The sequence below is a fragment of the Ursus arctos genome, unplaced genomic scaffold (assembly GCF_023065955.2).
Source record: "Ursus arctos isolate Adak ecotype North America unplaced genomic scaffold, UrsArc2.0 scaffold_36, whole genome shotgun sequence".
Classification (NCBI taxonomy): Eukaryota; Metazoa; Chordata; class Mammalia; order Carnivora; family Ursidae; genus Ursus; species Ursus arctos.
Genome location: NW_026623050.1, coordinates 19,458,231 through 19,473,399, shown reverse-complemented (window position 1 = coordinate 19,473,399; position 15,169 = coordinate 19,458,231). Strand labels below are relative to the sequence as shown.

Here is a 15,169-nt window from a genome sequence, read left to right as displayed (position 1 = left end):
TGTGAGCCAAAGCTATTAAATTCAGGTTTCCATTCTTCATTGAATGATATCCCACAGGATAAAGTCACAATGGCCAGGCCACTCTTGCATTTCTCCATCCTTTGGTTTTGAATTGGAGGTTGCTCTTTCTTAATTGCAGTTCATGATCTTAGGAATTATCATAGAAATTATCCTTTTAATAGGGCTTCTTCCAAGGAGAGAGGTTGAATTCTGTGTATAAAGGTGTGTGTGTATGTGTGTGTATATTTTATCCTGCCTAAATATTTTGTCCACAGTCACATTGGTGGCAAGTGGGCAGAACTCAAGGTTGTCTGGTTACAAAGCCAGCACCGTTAAATTCTACAGTATATAAATGTTCTATGAATGGCCTGGACCATTTTCATTCCACCCACAAACGCATCTAGTTAACTAAAAGTTATGTATCTTTCTTGTGTGTGTGTATGTTTAAATCATATTTGAATCTTTGATTTATCATGCTTCATGAATTCTCCAGCTCTCGCCTCTGAGAGTGTTGTCCAGGATGATCTAAGTTTATAATGAGATGAACAGAATACAATAACAATCTCGTATGTTTCACATATCGACGTCATACTCAATACATGCAATTCTTTTGTTTGGTGGGTAATCTTAGAGAACCTCTTTTACATTTACTTTAAATAATTAGGCAAAAAAGATAAAGGCAGAGACAACTTCTGCTCAAGTATACAAATAAGTAGGAAGCATATGGCTCCCCTAATTATTTTTGCCAAATGATTTACAAGCTTATAGGTCCAGGATATCTGAAAACTTCAATTTGTGGTTCAGGAAATTCAGGGGTTCTCTGGTAGAAAAAGTGGATTAGACTTTATCAAGCCCAAACTATTGCTATTTCCAATGATGTCTCATCTAAAGATCAACCACCCTCTGCTGAATGGTTGTATGCATGTCTTCTAATGCTGCCCAAGACACGTAACCCGACCTGAGTGAGTCATCATCACATTATTGTCCTCACTTAAGTTAAAATAGAGTCCTATGTTGAATCCACTTCCTATTACAGAACTCCATACACTATAAGGTACCTTTGGGGACATGTATTTTCCTAAGGTGCTTCCAAGTGTTGTTGATTTACCTTTATGCTCAAAATGCAACAGATATTAAATGTTGGAGAGCTAAATTAGTCCAAAAATCACTGGCTGGCACAAATTACTTCAAATTGCCAGAATGAACTATAAGTACTCTCCAATGGTTCTTAAGAGCCTTGTATATGTAGTCCTGGAGAACCACTTGAAACTTCTTGGCAGGCTTCCTCTTTCAATTCCTGAGATACATCAAGGCACATCAGAAAATCTTCAGGAAGAAAATCAGGCAGCAATACAGGCTTATAAATATCCGGCTTTGCCTACTTTCAAGTTACATTTTCTGTTTAAATTTATCTTTCTTTGGTGAACGAGATTTTATTATTGTTACAATAATGTGATTATTTACTCATTAGATTAAGTTCAATAGATTTCTTCCTCTGTGATGTATTTAAAAATCAAGAGACCCTGGTAGATTATAAAGGTTGTAAATAAAATTAGTTCTGATGGCCACAGCATTTGTTTCTCAAATATATCTGAACTTGATTAATACTGTCATTAATCATCATGGTGTGTATACAGCAAAACAATATGTCTAGCTTATTTTAAGTAATGCGATTAAATGAAAGCAAATGACTCTAGATGACATGTCTAACATCACAGTCACTTACTGTCATTCTGTAAAGAGTAATACAGAAAGAAGGAGAGAATAAAGTAGTCAAATATGTATTGATTCCAAAATCCCTTAGCTGTCACAAATTCTACTTTCATTACTCTTTTTTATGACATTAGAGGATTATAGATGGCACCATTTTTTCATCAAATTCTGTATGTTGCCCCAGAATAAGCCAAACTGGATGTTGAATCAAAAGTTTTTACATACCACATAACATTATAATAAATCAAGCTATCCCTAAATTAATAGTACACTTTAACAGCCTGCATGTTTAAAAGGATGAGGTACAATCATGTATATTGAAATATTTACCAGATTTCTTAAAGATTAATTTTTTTCTTTTTTTTTAAAGATTTTATTTATTTATTCGACAGAGATACAGACAGCCAGCGAGAGAGGGAACACAAGCAGGGGGAGTGGGAGAGGAAGAAGCAGGCTCATAGTGGGGAAGCCTGATGTGCGGCTCGATCCCATAACGCCGGGATCACGCCCTGAGCCGAAGGCAGACGCCCAACCGCTGTGCCACCCAGGCGCCCCAAGATTAATTTTTTTCTAAGCAACACTTTACTAATATTCTAGAAGTCTATTGGGGCATTTGATCTTATGGTCAGAAAAATTAAGACAATGGTAGTAGAAATTTAGGAAGCTAGTAATAAGTACACTGATATTTACTGAAACCCTTACAAATTAATACTTATCATAAGAAAAATATGTTTTATATATTTACACTCTATATAATAAATAATGGTAAACCCATTAATGACAAGGAACAAATGGGAATACAGTCAGTTCATAAAACTATAACTTAGCAGATAGATTTTGATTATGATCATTAGAATTATAGTGATTAAGCACTATTTTCTTAATAGATTATTGAGGAAAGAGACTAGAAAAGCTGTGAGAGTGTAACAGGAGAGAATTTGTGAACATGGGAAAGTTGCCAGGGTGTAGGATCAGCTGAAGAAATTTCCAGTGGTCATGTTTGTAAAGGATATTTCAATACAGAAAAGCTTTACCAGACAAGCTGACAAGATATACACTATACTTTTATAATATCGAAGGAGAAAATATGAAGATATTCCATATAGAAAGAACTATTATATGCAAAAAAAAATCAAAATAACAGATGCCATCTTCATGTTAGTGTAGGACTTATACAACACTTCTAAGTCTGCTACAAAATATGTGGCATTCCGTGTATTTGTTTAATAAGTATATAATTTTTAAACACCTCCTATTAAGAGTTGGCTAGACAAGAGCTGGGGAAGATACTTAGTAAAATAAGGGGATACTGAAATGCAAAAGTACACGACAGATACATAATTGGAGAATTACCAGCAATGTGAGGCAACAAGTGTGTCTTTTGACAGAGTATGTTTCTCTATCATTGGTTCTAGTGGATATTAGCATTATTTACACACACACACACACACACACACACACTCCATGCTCAAACAAAGTAAGAAAATGCTTGCTTAAAACAAAGTTAAATAAATTATTTCTAGATTCCTGGAGTACCATGCTAATGTGCATTGTGATTCCCTAAGACGGTGGTTCTCACACTGTAGTGTTCGGCAGCACTGTTAGGAATGCTTGCTAAATTACAGACTGGCAGTCCTTACCCCAGAGTTGCTGACTCACCAGGGTGAGAGCGAGGCCTCAAAAATTTGCATATATAATGAAGTTCCTAGTAATGGAGGTGCTACTAGCTCAGAGACTAGTTTGAAAACCACTACTCTGAGAGCTAAAAATGGAGCATTAGTTCCTCAACTTTTAACTTGACAAAGCCCTCCACTCCCTTCCTCCTCTCCATCTCTCATGTTGCACAACTTTCCACAGAATAATCTTCCTCTGAACTTACTTCGGGAAACAAAAGGCTACAGAAATAGATGCAGTGGTCAAATCCTTTAGGACATGTGTGTCATGTCAAGGAATTAACATTTAAACCATATTTGATGAGGACCATTAGAAGATTTCAAACATAGGAGTACTTAATTACATTTTTGTTTTAAATGATTTGCCAGTAGCAGGAAGTTTAATTGAAGTTAAACTAATGAAACAGTTCATGAGGAAAACTGATAGACTCATGAAAATATTTATGAAATGGTTAATAAGTGAAGTTGACAGAACTCATTGCCTAAGTGGTGAGAAAGAAGAGAGAGAGGGAGAAATCAAGTGGAACTATCCAGAAAGTAATTGGGTACATAAGTCTGGAGTTTAAAGCAACATTCTGGACTGCTGATATAGCTAGAAAAATTCCAGTATATATGTGATAACTGAAATTATGGAGTAAATAAGATTACTCAAAGAGAGGGAGAATATATGGCCAGAGGCAAGACCTTGGAGAAAAATATGAATAAGGAAAATAATACAACTTTATGAAAGAGTGACATAGATGGGGGAGTGAGTTGAAATGGGAAAGAATGGATCCAGAGTGTACGTGGGAGAATTGGCCTCAAACACATGAAGAACATAGCTTCTTCCGAGTCAGGCAATAGAGTCTGGCAGATAAGTCTTGTTGATGGTGAGAAAGAATAGCTAGGAATTTCTATCCTGAGATGTATAGGAAGAGGAGTAAATAGTAAAGATTTGAAACAGTCACCACAAGGAATGACAGAGAGCCTGAACTGGACCCACAGTGGCACCGCCAGGTAGCCTGGGAGCTTTGTGTAGGTAGAGTGGGTCCCTGAACTTACAGTGTCACTACTCTGGATAGTCATGGCTTTTCTGCAGAACTGGATTTAGAAGTTGAGGACGCGGTATTGGATTAGCTACTGAGGTACAGTAAAAGTAGGAAAAGAAAAAGAGATTAAATGTTTGACTAGAGTGGTTGAAGTGCTGGGACCAGTATTTATTTTGGTCCAGAGGAAGGAAGAAGAGAAACAGAAAAGCATAAAGAAACGCAAATCTTTTTCGTCTCACTTCTTTTCGACTTCTGCCAAGAGCTCATAGACACCCCGGCCCTCATATCACTATACCTCTTTTCTTTGTTCTGTAGACACATTACAGTGCTGGACAGGGTACAGACAATTGTAATCTCTGCGTTTTACAGAGGAGAAAACGAAGGCTGACGTGGTTTAAAGTGGTCCATCCAAGGTCACACAAGGTCCTCAAAGACAGAACACCCAGACCTTGAAAATTTCATGTTCTTAAGGGAGCCTACTTTGCTCTACCCTCCCTTCACCTCAAGTTAAAAGTTAGTCAAGTTAAATAGAGAACAGAGTTGGATTTTGTCTGCTAAGTCATAAAGCAAATTAAGTTACTGATTAACAGGGCTTATGACATCTCCCCTAATTAAGTTTGAGAGCCATTGCCAAATGGAAACATTAATAATTTTAATTGACGATCTAAGTCTCCTTGTATATACACAAATGAAGCACCCTTTTGAAGGTGATATCAACACTTCCCATTACTATTTTTTCTTTTTTGCTTCTAGCAAAGCTCAGTTCACCACTTACTTAGACCATTTAAAAGTTCATCACCTTTCATCTACCTGCTTCAAAAGTTTTTTCCACTATTGTTCTTTAATGTCACTGTCAGAGATGCCTTCTTCTTCCCCTGAATTTTACTGGCATATAGTAAGTCACTTAAACTTTGCATATGAGTGGGAGAGATTCCAGGGAGTTAGGATGAATGAGCTGCATTTTGATCATACATTTAATGAAGAGCCCTTAGTATTCTGGCTGTACCATGGATCAGGAAACTAATGTTTCAGGCAAATAAAGCTGTGTCACCTTTGTCTTTCTGGGACAGCTGGGGCACCATCCATATACTGAATCCATGATTTATTATATAATTGGCTTTTTAAGTCCCTAGCAAAAGTGCCTAGGGCAACGTGAACTGCAACAATGAGAATCTAAAAGAAATACACTAAGGAGTAAAATTTGAGACTATATTCAAAGCAGCCACTGACCAGTGTTTTTCTAAGCAGATTCATCATGTTTATCAGAATACCCAGGTTGCTTATGAGAAGTATATTTGACTTTATTCTGTTGCAGACCTACAAAATCAGGGTAAACGGAGGTATGGCCTGGGAATCTGGACTTAACACATACGGCTCTATTCTTCTGAAATCCTCCTGTTCACAGGAAGAGTCAGGACAAGAGTCCTGACTTGTAAATAAGTCAGGTAAAAATAGGCTTTTTTTTTTTTTTTTTTTTTTTTTTTGGAAGAAGAGTGATATTGTTCCTCCTAAAAACCAGTATCAGTCATGGATTTGCTAGATTTTGCATTTTGCCATTATAACAAAAGATTTCTGTTTCACCTTTACATCTGAGAAATTTCCAACTATACGCAGTTCCCTAATTTTAAGAGGAGATGGAATATCTTTCTGGGTGTTTATGTGGTGCCTCTTCCAAGTGCTGATAAACTCTTATGCTCGATCCCTCTGTAAAAACATTACTTCTTAAATTAAAGGTCGTTGGGAAATTACTGTTCTACTCAAATAACTTAATAGATGTTGTTAATTGAGAATAAAAATTGAGCAACTAGTGGCCTTAAATAAAAGTAATCACTGAAAATTAAAAATATGCTAATCTAGTTAGAAAAAAATAGCATATATTGAATAATTCACTTTTACTACAGCAAAATATTTAAAGAACCTTTGCTGGTTCCTTTCAGCTTAAGTCCAAGATATCTTTACATTTAAATTGCCAAAACTGCCTCTCAAAGTGTTTGGACATTCTCAGTGGCTTTTAACAGCACTAAATGGTTCCTTGAATTTGAATAGACTGTACACGGTTAAGTGATCTATACATAACTGTAAAATGTCATAACTCTGAATATAGATTTAAATATACAAATTATTTAACAGCATGGTGTCATCGAAAAAATAATCGAACACAGAATCAGAAACTTATATTTTGTTCTCAGCTTAACATTAATATGTACAATTTGGAAAAGTATTTAATTTTTTTAACTTCAGATTTCTAACATTGAACTAGGATTATATATACCCAATACTCTGTTTCTGATGATTCTAGCAAATGTATAGGAAGAATATCTTCAATAAGCGGACATGTATTACTGTAACTGGTGAATACTTGCCTCTAATTAAATTTATGGCATATGGTATACAGTCTACCTAATTGGTAACACTCTTATGAGACTCCAAGAGAGAAGCGTAAGAAAGTTCCTTAAACATAAAACTATTTCAGTGGGTACACTAATAGTTTTGCCTTTTCTCTTTATATAAATTGAACTTATGTCAAAAAGGAAAAATGTGATAGGTCCCATGTAGCTGGCATTTATTTTCCATTTAAGATACTATTCCTTTAAAAGAACTAGCAGTGCTTAGACCAAACTCAGGAGTACCATGATAGTGGACTTCAAATACATGATGGGCTGTCATATAGGAAGAGATTAGAAGATAAATTAGATTGGTCTTGCGTGCTCAAGAAGAACACTAGGGCTTAGGAGTAAAATTTTCAGTACAGAAGATTTTAGTACAGCGTAAGGAAAAACTTTCTAAATTTCAGATCTCTACAAATGTTAAGTGTTAAGAGGCATACAGGAAATCCCTTCACATTGCAGCTAAAAATTGACCATATGCTGTCTCTTTTTACTATATTTTCTATGATTATATGCCTGTAAGTAAATTTACAGAGAAGAAAACAGAACCCATAAGTTGTAAGTACTTGATATAATGTTGACTTAAAAATATATGGTTACTATTTTTAATAGTTTTATTGAAGTATAATAAACAAAAACTGCATGTTAAATGTATACAGTTTGATAAGTTTGGATATATGCATACATCCATGATACCATCACCATAACAAGGTAATAATCCTATCCATCACCCCCCAAATTTCCTTATGTCTCTTTGCTTTTACCCTTTGCTCCACTTATAAGACGCTGAACATGAGATCTACCCTCTTTATGAATTTTTAAATGTACACTGTGTTGTTAACTATAGGCACCACATTGTACTGCAGACTTTCAGAACTCATCTTGCATAACTATAACTTCCTACCCCTAAATATATGGGTACTGTTTGATTTTAATTATTTATTATTTAAATTTTTAAATTTATTATTTTTTTAAAGATTTATCTGAGAAGTGTGTGCACGCACACGCGAGTTGGAGAGAGGGACAGAGGGAGAGGAGAGAAATCCTCAAGCAGATTCCCTGCTGAGCATGGGGCCTGATGCAGGGTTTGATATCAGGACCTGAGCTGAAATCAAGGCTTGACGCTTAACCAACTGAGCCACCCAGACTCTACACAGATACTATTTTAAATGGCTGGAATAAACTGTGGCAGAAACTGGATAGCTGTTCCCCAAATCAGTTTTCCCTTTTCCTTGAGTACACAGCTACATTACTGTAGGAATATTAAATAAGACTAAATTCTTTGATAATCTTCACATTAAAAGGTATGTTTATATTTCCTTTCCTTGAATATGAGCGACTTTGACCAACAGAATATGACAGAAATGACCTATGTCAGTGTTCTTGCTGAGGTATTAAGAAACTGGCGATTCCCAAGTCCTGTCTCTTGGACCATCTACTCTTAAAATCCAGCCACTACACTGAAAATGCCCAAGTAGTCCTGTGGAGAGGTCCATGTGGAAAATAACCAACCAGCACATCTGGTACAGTTCCCAGCTGACAGCCAGCACCAACTTGCTAGCCATCTGAGTAAGCATGCCGGAAGTAGAACTTTTACTCTGGTCAAACCACATCGGCTGAAGCCACATAGAACATAGTTGAGACTTTACCACTCAGTCCTGCTCAAATTGCATATACATGAGCGAAGTAAGCTCTTGTTACTATCTTAAACCATTAAGTTTTAGGGTAGTTTGGTATTCTATAATAGATAACTAGAACAGATTTTGACACTGGAAGTGGGACATTAATGTAGTACAAACTTAAAACATGTGGCAATGATTTGGGCCTGAGTGGTGGTAGACAGAAGCTAGAAGGGTTTCAAGAAGGTAATTATTGAAATCAGAGGACTTGTCAGTGAGAACTTGAAGGACAGTGAAGAAATCGTTATTTTAGGTCAGGTAAAAGATCACTTCCATGGGGAAAATTTGTCCACATTGCCACCTACAACAAATACAGAAAACAGAAGATAGAATGTGAGCTGGTGGATTTAGCATAATAATGAAGGTGCCAAATCCAGAGCCCTTTACTGGAATGACTCTAAGATCATGCAAGATGTCAGGTCCAAAGCAAGTTTTCCAAGAGCTTTATGAATATTTAAGATATACCTAGTAGAGTTTCTAAGAATGTTAAGGAAGTTCCTCTTTGAATTTTTCTGCCAGAAAAAAATGGCTTGTAAGAATCTTGTAGTTTCTAATGCCTTCTAGTGTCTTTCAACTAGACAAAGACTTCTAAGAATCTTAAGTGCATTGTCCTTTAGCCCATGATTTTCCATCCATGGTAAAGAAGGTCTGTCTCAGTAAGAAACATGAGCGCTGTTTTTGTCTAATGGAATGCCCACAGATATTTGAAATAAATTATATCAGTTTGGACAGAAAAGAATTAAATGAGTATAAAATGAAAAGATGACTTTGAACCTCCAAACGTCTATGGGCAGGAAGCAGACTAGAAGGCTACTCAGTTGTTAACAATGAGCTGTTCCTTACGGAACAGGATAAATGACCCAAGGGCAAGGCTAAAAGCCCAGCGAATGGAGCCAAGAGTCACAGAGAATAATTCCCAGACAGCAGGACTGAGCTCCAATTAAGAACTGACAACTTGTTCCCAGCTAGATTTCGGGATTTTTATGGACAAGTGACGGTCATGTGTCTCCTATTTTTGAACAGAAATATCTGTTTCAGTCATACTATTTCTATCTCACCATTATATATTGAGCACGTGGGAGGAGCTGACAACTTGGCTCTGTAGTTTCCAGATATTCAGATCAAGAGGAACCACACTTCAGAAACAGGACTCAAGGAGCTTCATCTCCATCTGGACATGATATAGAGTGATCCTGAACCTCAAGCATGAGCCTGAAACTGCAATAGCACAAGAATTTTGTAAGGTGTTGGGAGTGAGTGCAATGCGTACTTGAGACGAATGTAATGAATCTTTGGAGAGGCCCACATGGAAATAAACTCAGGTTCCAAGATACCGCCTTCAGCAGAGCTTTCAGATGGCAGTCGTTACCAACGTTCCAGCCATGTGTGTAGCCATCTCCGAAGTGGACGCCCCAGCCCTGATTGAGGCACTTCGGTTAGTGCTGCCTGGAGCAAAGATAAGCCATCCAAACCGGGCCCAGGCCAAACTGCAGACATAGATTAATGAGCAAAAAAAAAAAAAAAAAAAAATATATATATATATATATATATACACACACACACACACATATATATTTTCGCCATTGAGATTTGGTATAGTTTGTTACGGTGATAAATAAGCAGAACAATTCTATTTCCAGCTTCCTTTGCAGTTAGTTATGGAAGTGTAACTGAGTTCTATACAGTAGAACGTGAAGAGAAGTGCTATAGCCTACTAACCTTCCATATCTAATCCACTGCGTTCTTTTCTCTTCTAGTTTGTTATGCAAAAGCACAGCCACCTTAGTACCGTTTTAAGATGGTAGCATCATAAGGAAGGGACTTGGTTCTCCAAATCACTGCTGGAGGAGTGAAGCAGTTGCTTGTGGATACACTGTCACATCCCTTCAGCCCACCTGATATCCGTGCAGCTCTGCTGAGTAATTCCGTGTATTTTGGCAGAGTCCCACATCAAGCACTTGCTGCAACCTCTCTCTGCTTTGCTCCTTGGGGCTTCTTATAAAGTCGGAAGTAGCCATTCTTTCACAATCAAGTGTGGCCCAGAAGTGTGACAGGCTCAACAGCTCAGCCTCTCTGTATTAGCCTCCTAGTGCTACCATAAGAAATTACCACAAACCTGCCAGCTAAAAACAGGAAAGCATTCTCTCACAGTTCTGGAGGTGAGAAGTCCAAAATCAGAGTGTTGGCTGGGTTGATTTTTTCTAGAGACTCTGAATTCCTTCCATGTCTCTCTCCTTGCTTTTGATGGCTGGGCAACCCTCGATAGTCTTTGGTCTATGAATGGAGAACTCCACTCTCTGCTTCTATGTCTACATGTTCATTTTTTCTCTGTGTCTTCTGTTCTTTCTCTTATAAAAACATCTATATTTGGATTTAGGACCTTACTCTAATCTCTAGATGCTTACCTTAATTATATCTGCAAAGGTCTTACTCCATATAAGGTCACATTATTAGGTTCTGGGTGGACATAGCTTTTGGGGAGATAGTCAACCCATTACACTCCCCATCCTTCATTGGAACGATTCAGAGGTATGCTCTATGTGGTTTCCCAGTAAGCTCCCAAAGGAACAGAGCCTCAGTTGACAACAGAGACAAGCAGCTCATTCTAGTACTCCTTGCTTTTCTGACTTTCGTTTTTCATTTTCTCTACCTACTATACTTGTCTTCCTGGGGTTGTGTCTCAAACTACTGACAAGTTCCTTTTTCTAGGCTCTGCTTTCAAAGAACCCCAAGTATGATAGGAAGAAGCACTTGTGTATCAGGAGCACCCATTTTTTAAAAAAGATTTTATTTATTTATTCGACAGAGATAGAGACAGCCAGCAAGAGAGGGAACACAAGCAGGGGAAGTGGGAGAGGAAGAAGCAGGCCCATAGCAGAGGAGCCTGATGTGGGGCTTGATCCCATAATGCCAGGATCACGCCCTGAGCCGAAGGCAGACACTTAACCGCTGTGCCACCCAGGCGCCCCTGGGAGCACCCATTTTTACAGACGTTACATGAGTAAGAATAAAACATGACTCATTTGAGTTTATTTGTCTACGCAGATGGTTTGATCTGAATTAATATAACCCCATTATTCTTTATAAAATGTGAACTCTCTGTAGGCTCTCTGGCTATGTTCTAGGTGTCATCCACATTTTCCTTTTGTTTCTGTCATTATCTTCCAAAACCATTTTTGTCCTTAAAGGAATCTTGAAGCACTATTAAAATCTGTACATTTTATCTTCTTAAGCTCAGCTATTGTTAGATGTTTCAGGAAGGTGATGTTTAGATATTTTATCCTTAAAATTAACAAATAATTTATCTCAAAAAAAGAGGGATATAATTTTCTAAAGGAAGCAGTTACTATTGGCGACTATAGTGCAACAATTTGACGTACACTCAGTGTCTCTTTTCAATGGATTAAAAATTCTCTTAAAGAAAGAAAGAATAAAGTCTTTTGCTCCAAATATGAAAGAACCAAGGAAATGAAATTGATGAAGAAAATAAGATGCTGTAATTGAAATAAATAGAAATTTTGCTGCAAAGCAGGTGTATTTACTTTCTGTTGCTTTGTGACAAATTACCACAATTTTAACAGCTTTACATAGCAGACATTTGTTGTCTCACAGTTACTACGGGTCAGTATCCAGGCTTGGCATAACTGGGTACTCTGCTCAGTGTCCCACCAGGCTGTAATCAAGGTGTTATCTCATCTGAGGCAATAAGCAAACTGATTAGGGACCTTAACCTGTAAAAGTCCTCTGCCTTTCCTATATAACGTAACCTAATCATGGGTTTAAACTTTTGTTTTAGGTTTATGTTTTCATTTTGTGTGTGTGTTCTTTCACCATATTCTGTTAGCTAGAGGCAAGTCAAAGTTCCCCCCACATTTTAGGGAAAAGTATTCTATAGGAGCATGACTCATAGAGAGTTGTCCTAGAATTCTGCTAACCACTGCTGGGTAAAAGTTATTTTAATGCTTTATCTAGGGGGTGAGGAAGGGGATGATGTTAAAAACCCTTAGTCTGTCTTGCTGAATGGTTGAACAGATAGCCTGAGTAAGCCTCTCACAGTCAACACAACTGAGCTATTGAATGAAGAGTTGTAATTTGCAAAATATACAGCCATTTTAGAACACAGATTGACATTATTATGTGAAGTCAATTACACACATATTCTAACTCCTAGTAATTCCACTTATAGGTATAGATCCTGGAGACACTTTTCCATTCGTTCACCAGGAGACATATCCAGAAATGCTTAGAGAAACATTGTTTACAATAGCCACAGTTCCCCAGAGTGGAAGTAACCCAACTCTCTCTCAGCTGTAGAATATATAAACTGTGATTTATTGATGTAATGGAATTTCCGTAGCATACCGAAAGCGAATGGCCAGCCATGTAGTAGGTACTGCGGGGCTCTGCTCAGATTCCCTCCTTAGGGCCAAGCACAATCCCCTTGCCGCTGGTAATAACAGCTGCTAAGGAATTATAGTTGTGTTCTTCGCTGGAAGTTGCACTCAGAGGCAAGGAACTGAGTCACCCAAGTTACTCCCTCTTCCACGATAAAGCACTAATCACATAAAGCACAGCTTATGCTGTGATACCAAAGCTCAGTTGCTTTGCCTCAACTGCGGACTGCCCTGAAGAGCAATCCCACCTCCTTCCCATAGGATCAGCTGCACTCTGCTATAATCACACTGCAAGTCAGCCTCCCCATCTGCCTGATCTTGCCTTTCCCACTTCCTTACAGATGAGATGTCAAATACACTAGCCCACTAGCCACTGGATACCTAAATTTATATTTAAATTAATTCAAGTATTCAAAAGTTACATGTGGCTAGTGGCACTAGCCACCACATAAGGCAGTGTAGACACAGAACACTTTGACTATTACATAAATTTCTATTGGCGAGAGCATCAGAGCACTCCTAGGGGACACTTTTGCATGCAATTCTCCACCTCAGAATCTGTTTCCAGGGGACTCAACCTAAAACAGACTGCGACATACAGCAGCACATATGAATCTCAAACACACAATGCCGAAGGATAAAGATCATGCCACAGAAGAATATATTCAGTACGATTCTACTTATATCAATTTAAAAGCAAATGAAATTAAATAGTAACTAATTTAAACAAATGTTTATATGTGGTAAAACTATAATGAAAAGCAAAAGGATCATTAGAAGAAGCTTCATTAGAGTGGTTATTTCTGAGGAACCAGATGCTACCTTTCTAAATCTGGGTTACAAGTACTTAGGTGTTCATTTCAGTATTATTAGTTTTTTAAAAAAACATAAGTGTTTACTATTTTTTACTTAGGACATTTTTCAAAATAAGATCGTAAAAAGTAATCTGGGGGTGCCTGGGTGGTTCAGTCAGTTAAGTGTCTGCCTTCGGCTCAGGTCATGATCTCAGGGTCCTGGGATCGAGCCCCACATTGGGTTCCCTGTTCAGCAGGCAGTATGCTTGTCCCTCTGCCCCTCCCCCAACTTTTGCTGGCTTGCATGCTCTCTCTCTTTCTCTAATAAATAAATCAATCTTAAAAAAAAAAAAAAAAGTAAGCTAGGCCCTAAGAAAAGGTTATTATTAATAGAGAATAGGTATAAATAAGATAAAATCTGCTAATATGACATATCACCATTATTAGAGTTTTTTATTTTAAATAAAGCTGTAATAAAAAACATAGTTAAACCCTGAGAATCCAATAATTGCCCATGGAAATAAGATTAGAGACATCGCAAAGAATTGTAAGACCTATGATTTAATTACATCACATTAAAACTTTCTATAAGACGTCTTATCCGTAACAGACTAGCTAACTCAGAACTACTGATAAGCCTCAGACCATCCAAAGTGGTTTTATTTTTATTTTTTTGTTTTTTTTTTAAGATTTTATTTATTTATTTGACAGAGAGAGAGACAGCCAGCGAGAGAGGGAACACAAGCAGGGGGAGTAGGAGAGGAAGAAGCAGGCTCCCAGCGGAGGAGCCCGATGTGGGGCTTGATCCCAGAACGCCGGGATCACACTCTGAGCCTAAGGCAGACGCTTAATGACTGAGCCACCCAGGCACCCCCATCCAAAGAGTTTTCAGATGAGTTGGATATTTTATGCAACTTGGGAACTTAACAGGGTGCCATGTTGATGACAAGAATGGAGGATGAGTAGTGCATGGCTTTCACTGGACTTAAGAGCATCTATTGTATACATTTCCTGCAAATGCTTAATCATCACTTCAAATAAAAAAACTAATGGTTAGTGAAAATTTACATTTTAATGCAGATTGATATTTTGTTTTTTAAGCTTCTATCAGTGGGATTTTAATTTTTTTTTTTTTTTGTTTCTTATGCTACGTAGGAGAAATGTAGATGCTTAAACCTTTGCCAGCTAACTAAGGTGAAAGACTGACTATAGACCAAAAGCCAGGAAGCTGTAAATAGTCTTCGAAGTGCTGGCTTGTAAACTGAAATCTATAAATAAAATGATGACAAGATGTCAGTTTAGATATCAGAATGATCAACTAGAAAATATCAAATTCCTGTTTTGTCAAACGTAGACTGAAAGTCAAGATGCAGGCAGCAGTAATTTCAGGAGAATTAGCACGGAGGTACCTGTAGCTGTTGTCATGATAGAATGTAACTGTCAGACTGCTCATAGTCAGAGTTGTAGAGTTGAAAGAAGCCTTAAAGATTTCCAGTTCCAT

General features: G+C 37.5%; 1 protein-coding gene across 3 annotated transcripts in view; it reads right to left on the bottom strand.

Annotated features, from left to right (window-relative positions):
• UNC13C (unc-13 homolog C) overlaps positions 1 to 15,169 on the bottom strand; it is a 755,970-nt gene that overhangs the window by 200,474 nt on the left and 540,327 nt on the right. The window lies entirely within an intron of this gene.